Source organism: Mesoplodon densirostris, chromosome 16, assembly GCF_025265405.1.
Source record: "Mesoplodon densirostris isolate mMesDen1 chromosome 16, mMesDen1 primary haplotype, whole genome shotgun sequence".
In the NCBI taxonomy this organism is placed as follows: Eukaryota; Metazoa; Chordata; class Mammalia; order Artiodactyla; family Ziphiidae; genus Mesoplodon; species Mesoplodon densirostris.
This window is the reverse complement of record NC_082676.1, coordinates 55,588,560-55,597,852: the sequence shown is the minus strand read 5'-3', so window position 1 is coordinate 55,597,852 and position 9,293 is coordinate 55,588,560.

Genomic DNA, 9,293 nt, shown 5'->3' with positions numbered 1-9,293 from the left:
AAATATCAATTAAGTCCATCTTGTTTAATGTGTCATTTAAAGCTTGTGTCTCATTTATTTTCATTTTGGATGATCTGTCCATTGGTGAAAGTAGGGTGTTAAAGTCTCCTACTATGATTGTGTTACTGTTGATTTCCTCTTTTGCCTTATGTATTGAGGTGCTCCTATGTTGGGTGCATAAATATTTACAATTGTTATATCTTCTTCTCGGATTGATCCCTTGATCATTATGTAGTGTCCTTTTTTGTCTCTTGTAATAGTCTTTACTTAAAAATCTATTTTGTCTGATGAGAATTGCTACTCCAGCTTTCTTTCGATTTCCATTTGCATGGAATATCTTTTTCCATCCCCTCACTTTCAGTCTGTATGGGTCTGTAGGTCTGAAGTGGGTCTCTTGTAGACAGCATATATACAGGTCTCGTCTTGGATCCATTCAGCCAGTCTATGTCTTTTGGTTGGAGCACTTAATACATTTAAAGTTAAGATAATTACCAATATGTATGTTCCTATTACCATTTTCTTAATTGTTTTGGGTTTGTTATTGCTCATCGTTTCCTTCTCTTGTGTTTCCTGCCTAGAAAAGTTCCTTTAGCATTTGTTGTAAAGCTGGTTTGGTGGTGATGAATTCTCTTGGCTTTTGCTTGTCTGTAAAGGTTTTAATTTCTCCATCAAATCTGAATGAGATCCTTGCTGGGTAGCGTAATCTTGGTTGAGGTTTTTCCCTTTCATCACTTTAAATATGTCCTGCCACTCCCTTCTGGCTGGCAGAGTTTCTGCTGAAAGATCAGCTGTTAACCTTATGGGGATTCCCTTGTATGTTATTTGTTGTTTTTCCCTTGCTTTTAATATTTTTTCTTTGTATATAATTTTTATAGCTTGATGAATATGTGTCTTGGTGTGTTTCTCCTTGGATTTATCCTGTATGGGACTCTCTTAGTTTCCTGGACTTGACTATTTCCTTTCCCATATTAGGGAAGTTTTCAGCTATAATCTCTTCAAATATTTTCTCAGTCCCTTTCTTCTCTTCTTCTTCTGGGACCACTATAATTCAAACGTTGATGTGTTTAATGTTGTCCCAGAGGTCTCTGAGACTGTCCTCAATTCTTTTCATTGTTTTTTCTTTATTCTGCGCTGAGGTAGTTACTCCACTATTTTATCTTCCAGGTCACTTATCGTTCTTCTGCCTCACTCTGCTACTGATTCCTTCTAGAGAATTTTTAGTTTCATTTATTGTGTTGTTCATCATTATTTGTTTGCTCTTTAGTTCTTCTAGGTCCTTGTTAAGCGTTTCTTGTATTTTCTCCATTCTGTTTCCAAGATTTTGGATCTTTTTTTAAAATATATATATAAATTTATTTATTTGTTTTTGGCTGTGTTGGGTCTTCGTTGCTGCGCATGCTTTCTCTAGTTGTGACAAGCAGAATCTACTCTTTGCTGTGGTGAGTGGGCTTCTCATTATGGTGGCTTCTCTTGTTGCGGAGCACAGGTTCTAGGCGCGCGGGCTTTAGCAGTTGCGATGTGCAGGCTCAGTAGTTGTTGCTCAAAGGCTCTAGCATGCAGGCTCAGTAGTTGTGGTGCACAGGCTTAGTTGCTCCATGGCATGTGAGATCTACCCAGACCAGGGCTCAAACCCATGTCCCCTGCATTGGCAGGAGGATTCTTAACCACTGTGCCACCAGGGAAGTCCCTCAGATCATCTTTACTATCACTACTCTGAATTCTTTTTCAGGTAGACTGCCTATTTCCTCTTCCTTTGTTTGGTCTGGTGGGTTTTTACCTTGCTCCTTCATCTGCTGCATATTTCTCTGTCTTCTCATTTTGCTTAACTGACTGAATTTGGGGTTTCCTTTTCTCAGGCTTCAGGTTTGTAATTCCCATTGTTTTTGGTGTCTGCCCCCAGTGGGTAAAGTTGGTTCAGTGGGTTGTGTAGGCTTCCTGGTGGAGGGGAATGGTGCCTGTGTTCTGGTGGATGAGGCTGGATCTTGTCTTTCTGGTGGGCAAGACCATGTCCGGTGGTGTGTTTGGTGTGTCTGTGAACTTATTATGATTTTAGGCAGCCTCTCTGCTAATGCGTGGGGTTGTATTCCTGTCCTGCTAGTTGTTTGGCATGGGGTGTCCAGCACTGGAGCTTGCTGGTCATTGAGTGGAGCTGGGTCTTAGCGGTGAGACAGAGATCTCTGTGAAAGCTGTTGCCAATTGATATTACGTGGGGCCGGGAGTTCTCTCATGGTCCAATGTCCTGAACTCGGCTCTCCCACCTCAGAGGCTCAGGCCTGACACCTGGCCAGAGCACCAAGACCCAGTCAGCCACACGGCTCAGAAGAAAAGGGAGAAAAAAAAAAAAAGAAAGAAAAAATAAATAAATACATAAAAAAATAAAATAAAAAATACATTCTTAAAATAAAAGAATTTTTTTATGTAATTTAAAAAAATGAAGAGAACAACCAAACCAACAGACAAATCCACCAATGATAACAAGCGCTAAGAACTATACTTAGATAAACATAAAAATCAGTAACTCGTCTGTCACATATAGCAAACTCCAAGTCTACAGTTGCTCCCAAAGTCCATTGCCTCAGTTTTGGGATGATTCGTTGTCTCTTCAGGTATTCCACACATGCAGGGTACATCAAGTTGATTGTGGAGATTTAATCCGTTACTCCTGAGGCTGCTGGGAGAGATTTCCCTTTCTCTTCTTTGTTTGCACAGCTCCCAGGGTTCAGCTTTGGATTTGGCCCCGCCTCTGTGTGTAGGTCACCTGAGGGTATCTGTTCTCTGCCTCGACAGAATGAGGTTAAAGGAGCAGCTGATTCGGGGGCTCTGGCTCACTCAGGCCGGGGGAGAGAGGGGTACGGAGTGTGGGGTGAGCCTGCAGCGGCAGGGCCCAGCATGACGTTGCATCAGCCTGAGGCGCACGGTGCGTTCTCCCAGGGAAGTTGTCCCTGGATGACGGGACCCTGGCCGTGGCGGGCTGCACAGGCTCCTGGGAGGGAGGTGTGGAGAGTGACCTGTGCTTTCACACAGGCTTCTTGGTGGTGGCAGCAGCAGCCTTAGCTTCTCATGCCCGTCTCTGAGGTCCGCGCTGATAGCCGCGGCTCGCGCCCGTCTCTGGAGCTCCTTTAAGCCGCGCTCTTAATCCCCTCTCCTCGCTCACCAGGAAACAAAGAGGTAAGAAAAAGTCTCTTGCCTCTTCTGCAGCTCTAGACCTTTTCACGGACTCCCTCCTAGCTAGCCGTGGTGCACTAGCCCCTTCAGGCTGTGTTCACGCCGCCAACCCCAGTCCTCTCCCTGCGCTCCGACCGAAGCCGAAGCCTCAGCTCCCAGCCCCAACCCGCCCCGGCGGGTGAGCTGACAAGCTTCTCAGGCTGGTGAGTGCCGGTCGGCACCAATCCTCTGTGCGGGAATCTCTCTGCTTTGCCCTCCGCACCCGTTTCTGCGCTCTCCTCCGCGACTCCGAAGCTTCCCCCCTCCACCACCCGCAGTCTCCACCTGCGAAGTGGCTTCCTAGTGTGTGGAAACCTTTCCTCCTTCACAGCTCCCTCCCAGAGGTGTAGGTCCCGTCCCTTTTCTTTTTTCTCTGTTTTTCATTTTTTCTTTTGCCCTACGCAGGTACGTGGGTAGTTTCTTGCCTTTTGGGAGGTCTGAGGTCTTCTGCCAGCATTCAGTAGGTGTTCTGTAGGAGTTGTTCCACGTGTAGATGTATTTCTGACATATCTGTGGGGAGGAAGGTGATCTCCACGTCTCCAATTACTCCTCTGCCATCTTGAAGGTCCTCTCTGGCTTTTTCTTTTTTCAAGCAGGAAGACACGTGTTTTAATCCAATTGTTTCTATTTTTTTTTAATTTAAGTAATACATGCAAATAGTTATTTATTTTTAAACCAAATAGAATGAAAGGATTCCCAATGAAGAGTGATTCTCCTCTGTTTCTGACTCCCCAACCATCCTACCCCTCAGTGTTCTCCATAAGGCAACCAAGAGTATTAGGTTCCTACAATGCTTGCCAGAAATATTCCATTTGTATAAAAGCAACAAAATAGATATAAACATTGTTTTAGATAGCTTTAGGTGTAAGTATATGTATATAGACAGATACAGATACAAATATAGATATACATATAAATATAGATATATAGACTCATTTTTATATGAATGGAAGCATATTATATGAAGAGTTCTTCATAACATGTCATAAAGATTACTTCATTTCAGTGTGCATGGATCTGTTTCATTCTTTTAATAGCTGTATTATTATTATATGTATTATTATTCCATTATTTGGATGAACCATAGCTGTTTTCACCAGTTTTCTACTGATGGACAAACAGGCTGTATTTAATATTTTCCCAGTATATTATATGAATATACCTGCATATGGGTCTTTGTGCAAAAATTTTTTACAGTTCATATTTACAGTGTAGGATGATTTGGTATGGCCCCATGTGTTAACATATACAATAAGAATTTAGATATAACTAGACTCATAACTAGACAGTTCTTATGCATCATACTTTCCTGGCAGTGGTGCTGGTCCAAACAACACAGAATGTTGATACATTCCAGAAGTCTGATGAGTGCAAATATTACCTAAAGAAACACCTCTGTCAGTGGTGGATGAAAATAAAATAAGCTCCCCCAGTCTTCTCCCCACTTCCCCTAAAGAAGTCAAAGTTGATCACAGCCCCAATATGACTATGACTATTTATGACAAGCAAAATTTTTGCTTGCAAAGAGTTTGGAGCATCTTAATTTTCTGAGGTCATATACCTGTTAGAGAACCTTTTAAGAGCTAAGGACTCTAATTGCTCTCCAGCCCCTCTGAAAAAAGGAACATACAACTGATTTGGGGTCTCAAGTTCATACACATTACCTCTCAGATATGCAGATAAAGTGCAGTTTCTTACTGATATGGTCTTTCTCATCAGTAATAGTAGCCCCACTGACTATGGAGCAGGAGAAAAACAAAAAAACAAAAAAATAAATTTTAGTCCGGTTGCATGCAACAATTTAAATCATTCCTTTGGGTAATGTGCAGCATCTCAGATTACTCATCTTCCACCCAGAAGAGCCCTCTGAGTCTCTGCTGGGGCAGTCCACCTCCGACTTCTACCGGGAGATGATCTCAACCCTGGCTATGACAGTGGGGTCAGGTGAACTAGCCCTGGCTATATAGCACTGGTCCTGAGTCATGGGTAACCCATCAGGTGTGCATCACCAGATATTTCCAACAAAATCGTTATCTCACACATATACGGAATCTTAAAAAAAGAAAAAGAAAAAAGGGACTCACTCCCTCACTTCCTTCAGATCCTTATCCAATGTCACTATTTTAAATAGAATCCTTCCCTGATGACCCTTTTTTTTTTATTATTGAGGTAAAATTCATATAACAGAAAATTACCCATTTTATATGTACAGTTCATTGGGATTTAGTACTTTCACAATGTTGTACAATCATCACTTCTATATAGTTCCAAAACATTTTTATCACCCCAAAAAGAGACTCCATAGCCATTAAGCAATCACTCCTCAATCCCAGGTGATGACCCTTTTCAAAAAAAAGAAACCACAGCATTGTTATTCCCTTCTTTGCTTTATTTTTCTCCATATGACCTACTGCCATCTCACACACTCTCTGGTTTTACTTATTTATCTTTTTTTTTTTTTTTGGCTGCTACTTCTCCTATCCTATCTAGAATATAAATACCATGAGAGTAGAAAAAAATTCTTTTAACGGTTTTGTTCACTGCTCAATCCCCATTGCCTGAAATAGTACCTAGAACATACACATAAAATATGTTTCAAAAACTGTATTTCTTGAATTAGTCAGTGAATGGCTTTTACCTTGTTAATCCATGCTGGATCACCAGTTCTCTTTCCATTTACTTAAAAACCGAGTTTCCAAATCCAATCCGAAATTTGACTAGAAACTCACCAATAATTTCTGTAGTCACTTGTTCTCAGGATATATCTTTTTTTTTTATTATTTTACTTAAAAAATAAAGACGAGAGAATTCACTTCAAGCAGAATTGCACAAGGTTTTTTCTTAATTAAGAAACCAAACCAGTTTCAATCCAAGTTCAAGTTCACAGGTGAGGTCATAAACAACAATAAGATTCTACTGGGACTTCCCTGGTGGCGCAGTGGTTAAGAATCTGCCTGCCAATGCAGGGGACACCGGTTTGTTCCCTGGTCCAGGAAGATCCCACATGCCAGGGAGCAAGTAAGCCTGTGCGCCACAAGGACAGAGCCTGTGCTCTAGAGCCCGCGAGGCACAACTTCTGAGACTAGCGTGCCTAGGGCCCGTGCTCCACCACAAGAGAAGCCCCCACTTGCTGCAACTAGAGGAAGCCTGAGTGCAGCAGCAAAGACCCAACACAGCCAAAACTAAATAAATAAATAAATAAATTTATATTAAAAAAAAAAAAGATTCTACTGAATCTCATTCCCTGTCTCCATTAGCACTGATTTTCTTGCTCCAGTTTGGGCAGCCCTGTTTGGGCTTCCCTTGCTAACCCTGTGATACCACAGTACTGGAAAGACCCCACCAGTCACCTGGCTGAGTTCTGTCAATTTGTGGGTGTGAAAACCAAGGCCCAGAGATAAGAAGCCCAAACCCAAACAGCCAGTAACTACAAAAGTCATGATTCAATTTCCCAAAAGACAAGGAACTCTCTGAGAGCAAACAATGTGTCTTATTCATCTTTCCACTCCCATTACCCAGAAGATTGCCCAGCACATAGTAGGTGCTCAACAATGCTTGATAAATGAGTAAATGCCTCTGCAGTCTATTTCTAGATAACTAATCACACCCCATCAGGCTCAGGGGTTTGGACCCTCCCTGGGATGAGCCTGCAGAATGATTTAACAAATTTCTTTTTGTTTTCCCTTTTTTTCCAGTTTTACTGAGATAGAATTGACATACAGCACTGTATAAGTTTAAAGTGTACAGCATCATGCCTTGACCTACATACATCATGAAATGATTATCACAATAAGTTTAGTGAACATCCATCATTTCATACAGATTCAAAATTAAAGAAACAGAAAAAGGAGTTTCCTGGCAGTCCAGTGGTGAGGACTCAGCGCGTCACTGCCTAGGTCCTGGGTTCAATCCCTGATCGGGGAACTAAGATCCCACAAACTATGTGGCGTGGCCATAAAAAAAAAAAAAAAAACCAGGAAAAAAAATTTTTGTGTGTGATAAGAACTCTCAGGATTTGCTCTCTTAACAAATTTCATATATAATATACAGCAGTGTTAATTATATTAATCATGTTATACACTCCACTCCTAGGACTTATTTATCTTATAACTGGAAGTCTGTAGTATATTTTGACTTCCCTCCTCGCCACCAACCTCCCCGCCTTTGGTAACCACAAATCTGATCTCTTTTTCTATGAGTTTGTTTGCTTGTTTTTTATTTTTGTTTTTGTTTTTAAGTCAACCTGTGATTTAACAGATTTCTTATCTCAGCTGCTGGAAGCCAGTAGCTCCCAGATCTCTCTGTGCTCATATAGCCCCGGGACTGTTTCTGGGGTAAAAACTCGGCTCTGGTTTTCAGTAGAAAACCATGAAGGGTTTAGGAGTTTTCCAGAATTGAACAGCAGTCCAAACAGCAGGCACTGATGATGAGGGTCAGCATTCTGTTCATCTCCAAGTTGGGTTTGCTCCCAAGTTTCTGAATAGAACCTTAAAGTCCCTAGACTGATCTGGTCTAGACTGTTGTGCTGTTAGGCAACCTGTAATTGATAGGTTGCTGTTCAATAGAGAGGAAATGTGTGGATCAAAAGTTATGGGAACTTTGGCCAGAAAATCATTTAAGATTTGCACCTGCCGTTCCCTCTGTCCTTGTATCCCAGGCCTTTTCCTGGCTGGCTGCTTCTCATCACTTCCCCCCATAGACCTCCTTCCTGGCTGCCTTGTTAATGCTGCCCTCCTCTGCCTGCCTCTTATCACTGTCACATCACTCTTATTTTCTTCATAATGCTTATTTCTATCTAAAATTATCTATTTGCTTTCTTGCTAAACTGGGTTTTTTTGCCACTTAACTATATAAATGAACATCTTCCATATGAATAAATATATTTCCTCATTAACATTTAAAAATTCTACACGGTATTCCATAGTGTGGTAGTATCATACTTTATTTAATCAACTGTAGACATTTTAGGCTATTTGCAAATTTTTGATATTTTTCAATAAGCTAGAGTTTACGTTTTTATACAGCTATCTTTTAATACTTGTACAATTAAGTCCTTAGTATAAATGTCCTTAAATGGAATTTCTGGGTCAAAGTGTGTGCATTTTAAAAAGCAATTTCCATTTTTCTTTTTGGTTTTTTGTTTGTGTTTTTCTGTTTACTCTCTTCCAAACTGGGATGTAAATTCTCAGTTACTTCCCCTGGGCCTCCAACACAGGCAGGCACATCGTGGACACTTCGTGAGCATTCACAGAAAGAATGGTTGACCACGTGTTTTTCACAGTTGGCAGACTTAGCTGGCAAACCCCTCTGGGTAGTGAAAAGTCTTAGTGAAAAGTCTTCATTTCAGCCCAGGATCCTGTAGAATGACCTATCAGGTATTCCACACTTACAAACAATTCCATAATGGAGGTTCTATCATCACCCCCATTTCTCAGGCGAGGAAACTAAGAATCAGAAAATAACACGCCCAAGAGAATTCAGCTGGTAAAAAAGCTGAGACTCAAACGCACGTCTCTCCGAGGCCAAAGCAGATGCTTTTAAGTAGCCTACCGCTCCCACAGCCCTGCTAAGCACAGGAACGACAGCAACAAGAACAATAATAATAGCTAACAATTATATAGTGCTTACTTTGTACCAGGCCCTGTTTTAAGTGCTTTAGAAGGGGCAGATGCAAGAGGGGGAAGCAGGGTCATTGTCAACAAAAAGAGGCTATCCCAGTCCATAAAATATAGATACTCCACCTACCAACAGCATTGTTGGGTAGAATAATTCAGAGCGTCAACAGAGAGCACCAGGCACGTGATGGGCACTTCACCCCTCCCCCTTTCTTCCCCTGTGCTCATCCCCCCCTAGTGTGGGAAGGAGGCTCCCAGATTGAGCATCCAGCCACTCAAAGGGGACGTGGTACCGTGTACTTGGTAAACAGCTATCACAGGCCTTTGAGTGGAACAGAAGAGGTGTTCGGGTAGGAGATGGAATTCTGTGAAGCCATTGTCAAGAACAGCAAGAGCCCGGATGGACGCATATCAAACATGCTGTGTGCACATGACTGGGACACCCCCCTTCCCACCAAGCCAAATACCCATAAT